Raw genomic sequence first — 11,792 nt, 5'->3', positions numbered from 1 at the left:
CTTCAGAATGACTAAGGCTCAGAGAAATAAAGGAAAAGTGACTAAGGAGAAGGGAAAAAGAACGATAGGAGGGAGGTCTTGCTATTCCGTTGGCTGGGGGTAGGGAGGAAACTTCTCTTTTGGAATGCTGGTGATGGTATTTCAAGATTAATAGTGTGCCAGAGAACAGCAAAGTGACCTCAGTCCAAGTATATTCTATGCCCAGGATGGGTTTTTCAGTCCTTAGCTCATGAAATCCTCAAACTATCTCTGCAGATTAAGAGAACAACTCCCCACTTGGTAACTGAGGAAACTGGGGTTGAGAGATGTGAGTGTGTGTACATATGTCCTGACTCATGGGCTCTGGTCTATAGCTAGGTTTTGAGGCTTTGTTAGGAAGTGCACTACCCGAAATGGAATTAAGGATTCCCATGAGGCAGGAAAGAGCTCACCAGGATAATGAAGGCAGAGGGTTGACATTCCATGCCTGACATCTCTGGACACAGTCTGAAGGGAAACATGCTGAGGTGGTACTAGCTGCATTTATTAGACTGAGATCAGCAGGTGCAGTATCAGTTGGTATGGGTCAAGAGAAACCTGCTGGGACTCGGTGCCTGCACTATGAATGCACCACACCTGGAGGCCATTTTTCCCATTTTGTTGCCCTTGTTGTTATTGTTGCCATTCCTGTTTCTGTTGTTGGATAGGACAGAGAGAAATGGAGAGAGAAGGGAAGACAGAGAGGTGGAGAGAAAGACAGACATCTGCAGACCTACTTTACTGCCCAGGAAGCCCCCCCCACACACAGGTGGGGAACCGGGGGCTTGAACTGGGATCCTTACTCCAGTCCTTGCACTTGGCTCCACCTACACTTAACCACCCAGCCCCCAGTTCTATGCATTTTATATATACCTAATATTCATATGATCTTTGCAGTAAGGGATATATATCCATTTTACAAGTGAGAAAATAGAGATGCTGAGAGTTAGGTGACCTGCTCAATGTCACACAACTATCTATGTGAGAGCCAAGACTCAAACAGGCTTGAACTTTCTCTAAATACCTATTTTGTTTTATTATTATTATTATTATTATTTTAACCAGAGCACTGTTTCATGTTTATGATGGTGCTGGATATTGAACCTGGGACCTTGGAATCTCAGGTATAAAAGTCTTTTTGCATAACTATGATGCTATCTGCCCAGTCCTGAAGTCCTACATTTTTTTAAATGTTTTATTTAATTTATTTATTCCCTTTTGTTGCCCTTGTTGTTTTATTGTTGTAGTTATTATTGTTGTTGTCATCGTTGTTGGATAGGACAGAGAGAAATGGAGAGAGGAGGGGAAGACAGAGAGGAGGAGAGAAAGATAGACACCTGCAGACCTGCTTCACCGCCTGTGAAGCGACTACCCTGCAGGTGGGGAGCCGGGGTTCGAACGGGGATCCTTATGCCGGTCCTTGGTCCTTGTGCTTTGCGCCACCTGCGCTTAACACGCTGCACTACAGCCCGACTCCCCGAAGTCCTACACTTTTATCTCTATACATCTTATTAAAAGAAACAGGAGGGGGTCGGGCGGTGGCACAGTGGGTTAAGCGCACGTGGCGCAAAGCGCAGGGACCGGCGTAAGGATCCCGGTTCGAGCCCCCGGCTCCCCACCTGCAGGGGAGTTGCCACACGGGCGGTGAAGCAGGTCTGCAGGTGTCTGTCTTTCTCTCCCCTTCTCTCTCTGTCTTCCCCTCCTCTCTCCATTTCTCTCTGTCCTATCCAACAACAAAGCAACGTCAACAATGGCAATAATAACAGCAACAAGGCTGCAACAACTAGGGCAACAAAAAGGGGGAAAAATGGCCTCCAGGAGCGGTGGATTCATGGTGCAGGCACCGAGCCCAGCAATAACGCTGGAGGAAAAAAAAAAACAAAACAGGAGAGATACATGCACCACAGAAGTTAGAATTTTATTCATCTTACCCACAAGAAATATTCATAGCTAACAGTTTTGTGTAATTTTAAATCTAATTACAGAGTACAAGTACAGATAGGTGCATTCTTGGGTAAGTCGGGGAAGGTGCAGCCATAATTAGAACCAACTATTTATCATTATCTGGTTGGCAGGAAACTTCCAATTCACTTCAGTCTGACTAAGCTCAAGCCTTGGAATTGGATAGGGATAAGGGGTGGGGCTGGTTCTGCTTAGTTGTGGGCAGATGGCAGGTGATCTTACATTTGGGGTGGTCTTATACGGGGGCACTATCTGAGCAGGGAGGAACCAATAGTGGGAACCGAAGGCCGAAGAGTTTCAGACTAATACTAAATGGAATAAAGGCTGGGGTGGAAAGCAGTGATTCCAAATAAGCACAGTCAAGAAGGCTGGCCCGGGAGTCTGCGGAGGTAGCGCGCCGTTGAGTTAAGCGCACATGGCGCAAAGCGCAAGGACTGTTTTAAGGATCCCAGTTCCAGCCCCCTGGTCCCCACCTGCAGGGGAGTCCATTCACAGGTGGTGAAGCAGATCTGCAGGTGTCTTTCTCTTCCCCTGTCTGCCTTCCCCTCCTCCCTCCATTTCTCTCTGTCATAACAACGTCGACATCAATAACAACAACAATAATAACTACTACAGCAATACAAAGACAACAAGGGCAACAAAAGGGAAAATAAATAAATAAAATAAAAAAGAAAGTATTAAAAAAAAAAAGGCTGGCCCAGCACCAGAAAGGGGGAGAGGCTACTCTGTGGGTATAGTGCTGCCCATGAGGACTCAGCTACGTGGAATTCCAAGGCTGTGTCAAGACATCTGCTACCAGATATTTGTGTAAGAGAATACTTTCTAAAGTGTACTAGTCAAAATAGAAAGGCATCTTAGGAGAAGAGTGTTAGACAAAGCAGGAATATGACTATGAGTGGGAAGCAGCCATTCAGAAATGGTCAAAATGCAAGTGACAGGATATTGCAGATAATATAAATGTAGGTGTATAAAATGACCTAAGTATTTCTCAAATGTTTTGATCTCAACATCTCTCTTTTTAAAAATTATTTATTTATTTATTTATTTTACTAGGACAGAGAGAAATTGAGATAGGGAGGGGAGATAAAGAGAAAGAGGGAGTCGGGCATAGGGCAGCGGGTTAAGCGCAGGTGGTGCGAAGCACAAGGACCGCCTTAAGGATCCGGGTTTGAACCCGACACCCACCTCCAGGGGAGTCGCTTCACAGATGGTGAAGCAGGTCTGCTGGTGTCTATCTTTCTCCTCCCTCTCTGTCTTCCCCGCCTCTCTCCATTTCTCTCTGTCCTACCTAATGATGATATCAACAACAATAATAACTACAACAACAATTAAAAAAAAAAGGCAATGAAAGGAAAAATAAAAAAAGAGAGAGAGAGAGAGAGAGAGAAAGAAAGACATCTGTAGCACTACTTCAGTGCTTATCAAGTTAGGGTTTTGGGGGTTTGAACCTGGGTCCTCTCTCATGGTAAGTTGTGTGCTTAACCAGGCACATCATCTCCCAGCCTGAATCTCGGGATTTCTTAACAAGGTTAAAAATTATTGAAGACTCCCCTAGAGCTTCTGTTGATGTCAGTTACAATTATTATTTGTTTATTTAGAAATTAAAAATGAGAAAAAAAAAGTTCTATTTATTTTTTGTCATTAACAAGACTTCACCACTCTGGGCCGACCTTTTTCAGATAGAAAGAGGGAAAGAGAAAGAGACGCCATAGCACCCAAGCTTCCCTGGTACTGTGGTCCTCCTCTGTGGTAGACTGGGGGTTGAAGCCTAGGCTGAGGGCTTGGCATTCTCCCACATGAGCTACATTACCGCCCTCAGGGGAAGAAATTTAAACATAAGAATACACCAGCGCAGAAACCAAGGAGTCGGAATCTGGTTTGGAAAAGTAAAAACTGGTACATTTTTAGCAGTCCTTAAAATTAATGGGGTTGGTTGGATTTATGAGGAGCCCCTGTGAGACTAATAATGAGCAACCTCAAAAAAGTAATTATGTGAATACTTTATTTAGTGATATTTGACTTCTTGAGTGGCTTCAGCCATATTAAACATGATTTAGATAGCAAACTTTAGAAGGATAGAGCATGTGGCACATTTCAGTTTGTATCTTCAATCAGATTAAGACTCTAAAGAAAAAAATCAAAGAACAGCTAAATGTTTTACTAAAAACATACATTTTCTTTTCTTGAAAGGAGATTTCATTAAGCCTTGAGTGCTGCCTCTCATTCAGACATTTTCAGGGTGTCTGGTACCTGTGTACTGGAACACATTTTACTATGGTAACTGTACAGGTTGCTTTTTTTGAAATTTTGAAAAAATTTTCCAATTGAAATACTTAAGAATCACATTTAATAAAATGTTTCCTTTTAGAGCTTGCCTATCAAAACTCTTCTAGAAAAAATTGGGTCTTTTCCACAACATTTGTACTATTTTGTTTTTTAATATACTGAAAACATGGAAAGGAGGGAGTGTGTCCTGTTTTACATCAACAATGTTATATATACTATAGACAGTTAACAGCACTCTTAAAAATTCAGTGGTTGTCTTGTGTTACTATAAGTTATGTAAGTCTATAACATATCCTAAAATACACCTTTTGTGCATATCAACCTTAATATTGTATATTCTGCTTCTCTGTGACACATGAGCAATATGCCATTTATTTTTCCTGTTCTCTGAAAAAAAAAAAGAGCAACCAGGAAGACATTCAAACCCCCCCCCCAACAACAGCAAAATATATGTATGTATATGCATATAGATACCTGTACATGGTCATTTTCACACAGAAAATGAAATGAACTTTGGGGATCCAATCGGATGCAGAGAATGTTGATACAAGGGCCAGGCGATGGTAACAATGGTTGAACTCATGTATTAGAATGCTTAAGGATCCTTGTTCAAGCCCCCAGTCCCCACCTGCGTAAGGAAAGCTTCATAAGAGGTGAAGCATACCTAATTAAATAGTCTCTACTTAGACCTAGATACCCTCCTTATCTACCTCCTATTGCACCTCCCCCAATCACTCCAAAGCTAACCTTGTCAGACAAAGTAAGGACTACAAAAGCTGAGTAAGGGCAAGAGACTGACATACTTTAATGATGACTCTTTAGTCACTACCAGGCCACCCAATCACCTGGTGCCCTAGTCAGGGAGTCCTGGGATCCCCACACAGTCATGATGGGCCTAGACCTTTAACAGATCCCTCTCACCACTGTCACTGGTCATCTCTATCAGGAACAACATAATGGACCCCTTTGTGGACCCCTATAGGACCTTGCCCTCAATGTGGATCAACGACAGTAGGAAATGTTCCATTTTCTCATGGGAGGTTGGATAACATATTCTACCTATCACCCAAGGATGATGAGTCCTGAAATTAGTGTAGCCTGGAATGTTCCTAGCCGTGGCCACAGAATGCCAGCTCAGACCTACAGAGATGCCGAGGCTACACAGGCTCCTGTGCTAACTATGGGCCCCAGATCAAATTGATGGGGTTTACAGTTAACAATATTCATATAATTTCCCCAGATTTGGGAGCTACTCTCTTCCCTGATCCAGCTTTCTAGTCCTTTTTCCAACTATGACACCATCTCCCCAGACAATAACTTAGGTCACCTGAATGTTAGATGTCAAGCTCAGGCAAAAACTAGTAAAGTCATGGGCCCCTTGGAATATACCTAAAATAGACCTGAGTTTTCTGAAAACGGAGACCCTAAATCTTCATCTGTAATATTCCAGCCTTTAGGTTCATGATTAGTCAACAATTTGTTCTGCTTTCTATCTTAACTCTTTTTCAGCCACCAGGTTCCAGATGCTAGCATGATGCCAACCTGACTTTCTTGGGCAGACGAACCCACCAATGTGTCCTGGACCCCACTGCCCCAGATCCCTACCCACTAGGGAAAGAGAGAGACAGGCTGGAAGTATGGATCGACTTATTAACACCCATGTTCAGCAGAGAAGCAATTATAGAAGCCAGACCTCCCACGTTCTGTACCCCATAATGACCCTGGGTCCATACTCCCAGAGGGATAAAGAATAGGAAAGCTATCAAGGAGGAGGATTCAATACAGAGTTCTGGTGGTGGGAATTGTGTGGAATTGTACTCCTCTTATCTTATGGTCTTGTAAATACTTCCATTTTATTTTATTTTATTTTTTAATTTTTTTAAATTTATTTATTCCCTTTTGTTGCCCTTGTTGTTTTATTGTTGTAGTTATTGTTGTTGTTGTTGTCGTTGTTGGATAGGACAGAGAGAAATGGAGAGAGGAGGGGAAGACAGAGAGGAGGAGAGAAAGATAGACACCTGCAGACCTGCTTCACCGCCTGTGAAGCGACTCCCCTGAAGGTGGGGAGCTGGGGTTCGAACGGGGATCCTTATGCCGGTTCTTGTGCTTTGCGCTACCTGCGCTTAACCTGCTGCGCTACAGCCCGACTCCCTATTTTTTAATTTTTTAATATTTATTTATTTTCCCTTTTGTTGCCCTTGTTGTTTTATTGTTGCATTTATTATTGTTGTTGATGTCATCGTTGTTGGATAGGACAGACAGAAATGGAGAGAGGAAGGGAAGACAGAAAGGAGCAAAGATAGACACACCTGCAGACTTGCTTCACCGATTGTGAAGCGACCCCCCTGCACTCAAACCGGGATCATTACACTGGTCCTTGCGCTTCATGCCATGTGCGCTTAACCTGCTGCGCCACCACCTGGCCCCCTCATTACTTCCATTTTATAAATAATAAAAAAGAAAAAGAAAAAAAAGAGGTGAAGCAGTACTACAGGTCCCTCTCTCTCTCTCTCTCTCTCTCTCTCTCTCTATCCTTCTCCCTCTTCTTCTCCCTCTCTCCTTCCCTGTCTTTCTCCCCTTCCTATCCAATTCTGTCTTTATCCAATAAATAAATAATAGAAAAAGAGAATGTGAATACAGAATAATGTACACGAAAGGAAAAAAAAACAGTGCCTTTGATGCTCACTGAAATGAAATCAGAGGAATATCTCCATTTGTCTTTGTAATTACTTTCAATGTTTCTAGTTGTATAGCTTTGGATTAGCACATCTCCTTTTATGAATACAGCTATACACATATGATTTCATGTTGTCTTATTTAAAAACCACAGTGTATTTAAATACCTATTAATACTTTAAAAACACGTTTTGTTCAAAAGTACAAAAGAATATGCCAACACATGTTCCATTAATTACTACAATAATGGAGACATTATATAGTCTTTAGAAAACATATTTTGGAAAGAATGAGAGAAAAAAGAAAATAATTAATGCTACCACTAAATTTTATTATTTATTTATTTATTTTGGATAGAGACCGAGAAATTTACAGAGAAGAGGGAGATAAAAAGGGAAAGAAAAAGAGAGATACCTGCAGTATTGTTTCACAGCTTGTGAAACTCTCCCCTACTCCAGGGAAGTTCCAGAGATATATGAGTAATGCTGTAGTGTTTCTCATCTTTATTTGTACTTCTATTTTTTTCCTCCCCTCAGAAAGTAAAAAATAAAAAAAAATAGGGGGCCAGGCAGCAGTGCAGCAGGTTAAGCGCATGTGGTGTAAAGTGCAAGGACTGGCATAAGGATCTTGGTTCCAGCCCCTGGCTCCCCACCTTCAGGGAGGTCATTTCACAGGTGGTGAAGCAGGTTTGTAAGTGTTTCTCTCTCCCCCTCTCTGTCTTCCCCTCCTCTCTCCATTTCTCTCTGTCCTGTCCAATAATGACAACAGCAATAACAACAATAATAATAACAACAACAATGAAAAACAACAAGGGCAACAAAAGGGAAAAAATAGCCTCCAGGAGCAATGGATTTGTAGTGTAGGCACTGAGCCCCAGCAATAACCCTGGAGGCAAAAAATTTTTTTAAAAATGCACTGGGAGACAGCTCAACCATATTTCCCATGCTCAAGGCTTTGGGCTTATTCCCTGACACTACATTAAAAATTAATTAATTAAATAAATTAATAAATGAGGTTTAGCACACCTGGTAGAGTGCACACATTAATCCTGTGTGATAACCCAGGTTCAAGGACTCCTTCACTTGCAGGAGGGAGTTTCACAAACAGTGGAGTAGTGCTATAAGTATCTTTCCTTCGGTTCTCTCTCTCTCTCTCTCTCTCTCTCTATATATATATATATATATATATATACATATACATATATATATATATATATTACTCACTATCCAAAAAAGAAGAAGAAGAAGAAGAAGAAGAAGAAGAAGGAGAAGGAGAAGGAGAAGGAGAAGGAGAAGAAGGAGAAGAAGAGGGGAAAGAAGGAATAGATGAAAAAAGAAAAATAACTCTAAAAAATGATCACCAGGGAATTGGTTGTAGAGTTGTGCAGGCACTGAGCCCCAGCAATAACCCTGGTGACAAATTGGGCCGGTAAGAGTTCACTTGACCAAATTTCTGACTCAAAATCTGTGAGCCTATTATTTTATAGTACAATGTTTTGTTTTTAACATGTTCATTGCTGGAGCTCTGTACTTGCATAGTTCCTCCACTCCTGGGATACTTATTCGTCATTCTTTTTTTTCTTTTTTCTTTTCTTTGTTAGAGGGTGAGAGACTGAGAGGGAGGGAGGCAGAGAGAGGACAGAGGATAGATACTAAATCACCTATCCAAACAAATTTTGGACATTTTTATTGTGGAAGTTAACACATACGAAGCTTATCATCTCAAGAATTTTAAGTGTACAGTTTAGTAGTGTTAAGCTTATGTACATTGTTGTGAACTAGAGCATTAGAATTTTTTATCTTGTAGAATTAAAACTCTATACTCATTAAAAAATTTCCCTCTGCACCCTCCTATTCCTTAGTTATCAACATTCTACATTATAGAAATTTATTTATAAGATTGACAACATCAGATATTGCATATGTGTATTGTTACATATGACACTTGTTCACTTAGCATAATGCTGTCATGTTCATCCATGTTGCAGCCTATAACATGATTTCCTGTCATTTTAAGACTGCATTATCCTTCACCATGTGTTTTTGCCACTTATTATTTCTCTTTTTCTCCAGACTATTCTAATAGTCTACTATGCTAAACTTTGGATTAAATATTTCAAGTACACAGAAAAGAATAAAATAATCCCTAACATATGTCTAAGTGCCTCTAATTTGACGGTCATATTGACCAAAACCATTTTCTTTCTATATTTCTTTGGCTCTGCCACCAGGAACAGCACAGTAAGGTAGGAAAAAAAGTTCAACATATATTTCTATTTCTGCTGATTATGACAGCAGCGAAAAATGAACACTACTAGAGAACATAAACTAGGAAGGAAATGTATTCATACTTGGTGACCTATTCTTCCCATAATTCTGAGAGGACCATGACTAAGTAGTTAAAATCATAAAGTCTGAAGTCAAACAGAACTTCTGGATTCAAGGGTTGGGTTTACTTTTTTCTCTTTATGTCTATTTGAGCTAGTTGCTTGACCTATATCTGCCTCAGTTTCCTCATTTGTGTGGTGGAGACAATCATAATATTTCCCAATGTTGTTGGGAAGAATAAAAGACAAATATGAGCATAATTATTATGCAAAAAGATTTTCATGTGTGAGGCATCAAAGGTCCCAATTTTAATCACTAGCACCACCATAAATCAGAGCTGAGTAATGAGTGCTCTGGTAAGCAAATAACTAGATAGTAATTGACAAATATGAACTCTGATGGAATTACTATGTACACATACATGGTAAAACTGAAGAAATATTAGTAATTGTTTTGTCTATCAAACACCTATTAAATGTCAATCACTCTTTCATGATGAGATTTCAACAGTGAGTAAAGGAAATGGACCCCCATGGAGTTTACTTTCTGATAACAGGTAATAAACAGTATAGTCATTTAAGAGCAGATAGCAAATATGAAATTAAAAAAAGATAAGGTATGGGAAGGAGAATGTTACTTTAATAAGGAGCCAGGAGGCCACAGAAGACCTGTAAGACATCTTCAGAGGTAAAAATTAATTGACAGGAGGAACCATTTATTGGGAGAGTTGGAGGAGAGTGTTGAAGAAAGGGAACAATTTGTGTTTCGAGACTGTGGCAAGAAAGTTTGATGTTCAGGGAGCCAAAGCATAAGGACCCACACAAGGATCCAAGTTTAAGCCCCCAGCTACCCACTTGCAAGGCGTTGGGGGGGGTTGCTTCACAAGTGGTGAAGCAGGTCTGCAGGTGTCTATCTTTCTCTCTTCCTCTCTATCTTCCACTCCCCTCTCAATTTCTGTCTGTCCTATAAAAAATAAAATAAAATAAAATGGCCATAGGAGTAGTGGATTTGTAGAGCAGGCACAGAGCCCCAGCAATAACCCTGGAGGTAAAAAAAAAAAAAAAAAAAAAAGAGAGAGAGAGAGAAAGAGAGAGAGAGAGAAAGAAAGTTTGATGTGTAAAAGTAATAGTAGAAAAAACAGCAGTTGTGGAGCTTAGTATGTGAGAGGAAAGGTAAAGGGGCATGATGTGAGAGTTAGAAAGACCACAAATGGCTTTGAAGACCATAATAAAGTACTTAGAGCTTTTTTTTTTTTTTTTCTGATTAAGTCAGCAATCTGCATCTGCTCTGGGAAACAATGTGCATGTTTTCCTATTAGAGTTTACATTCCTTGAGCTGTCACATTTGTTACTCGAGCTCCCTCTGGTGGACTTTGTGGCCCAGTTTGCACAGTTTCAATCAAAAGCGAAGTATTCATTTATTCAATATTTACTGGGCCAGATTCTATGCAAATGTGCCAGACTCCAATCTGGTACTGAGATACATCCACGAGCAAAACATACAAATAGTCATGCCTTCATAGAATTTGCATTCTGGTATGGGTAGAGGGGGTGTGGGGAAAAAAAACCAAATTCAGCAGTGAATTGTTGAATGGGATAAATGTTAGAGAAAATGAAGTAGGGAATTGGACTAAGAAGTACAGAGAAACCAACAATGGTAGATTCAGAATGTTCCATCCTCCGAAGGGAGGGAGGCTGAACAGCATACTCTATGTTCCACCTGAGGAAGATGGGTCCTGAAATCGGGGCAGCTTGAAACATTCCTCCTCATGACCACAGAATGTAAGCTCAGATCTACAGGGAGGCAGAGGTAACATAGGCTCCTAAGCTGAATATGAGCCCCAGATCAAATCGATGGGGTTTACAGTCAACAATATTTACACACCTTTCCCATATTTGGGAGCTACTCTCTTCCCTGATCCAGCTTTCTAGCCTTTTTTCCAGCCATGACATCATCTCCCCAGACAATAACTTGGATCCACTTGCATATCAGATGCCAGGCTCAGAAAAAAAAAAACTAGTATAGTTATGGACCCTCTGGAATATAACTAAAATAGGCCTACTAGCTATCTACTAAATGGAGACCCACAAATCTTCATCTGCACTATTCCAGCCTCTAGGTTCATGACTAGTCAACAATCTGTTTGGATTTAAATGTTAACTCTTCTTTCAGCCACCAGGTTCCAGATGCTACCATTATGCCAAACTGACTTCCCTGGGCAGATGACCCCACCAATGTGTCTTGGAGCCCTGCATCCCCAGAGCCCCACCCCACTAGGGGAAGAGAGAGACAGGCTGGGAGTATGGATCGACCTGTCAATGCCCATGTTCAGCGGGGAAGCAGTTACAGAAGCCAGACCTTCCACCTTCCTTACCCCACCATGATCCTGGGTCCATACTCCCAGAAAGATAAAGAATAGGGAAGCTGTCGGGGAGGAGATAGGATACAGAGTTCTGGTGGTGGGAATTGTGTGGAGTTGTACCCCTCTTATTCTATGGTTTTTGTCAGTGTTTCCTTTTTATA

Source organism: Erinaceus europaeus, chromosome 13 (genome assembly GCF_950295315.1).
Source record: "Erinaceus europaeus chromosome 13, mEriEur2.1, whole genome shotgun sequence".
Lineage (NCBI taxonomy): Eukaryota > Metazoa > Chordata > Mammalia > Eulipotyphla > Erinaceidae > Erinaceus > Erinaceus europaeus.
Note: the sequence above shows the minus strand (reverse complement) of the source record.